At 47.7% G+C, this 281-nt stretch overlaps 1 long non-coding RNA gene across 1 annotated transcript in view; it reads right to left on the bottom strand.

Annotated features, from left to right (window-relative positions):
• The window catches only part of LOC106809456, a 7,270-nt gene that overhangs the window by 236 nt on the left and 6,753 nt on the right, over positions 1-281 (bottom strand). The window lies entirely within an intron of this gene.

Raw genomic sequence — 281 nt, 5'->3', positions numbered from 1 at the left:
AGGGTACCCAGAAAACTCGGGTTGCGCATTTCGGCTATCAGCTTCACAAGGAAACTGGTCGGATTACGCATGCCCGCTGGCGCCGAAAATATAGAGCATGAGGCGAAATTATGAATGCAAACCATGGACGGGCTATCCGACACTAGCAAAATATGGTAAAATTTGACGACCGCCTGCGTATTTGCGATTTGCCGAGCGCCATCTTTTTCATGTATACGGCCGTCCGCGATATGCCTATACAATATATACGTACATATAGGCTATGCTGCTGGACTTTGTCT

Source organism: Priapulus caudatus, unplaced genomic scaffold (assembly GCF_000485595.1).
Source record: "Priapulus caudatus unplaced genomic scaffold, Priapulus_caudatus-5.0.1 Scaffold356, whole genome shotgun sequence".
In the NCBI taxonomy this organism is placed as follows: domain Eukaryota; kingdom Metazoa; phylum Priapulida; class Priapulimorpha; order Priapulimorphida; family Priapulidae; genus Priapulus; species Priapulus caudatus.
Note: the sequence above shows the minus strand (reverse complement) of the source record. Positions and strands in the feature narration are given on the sequence as shown.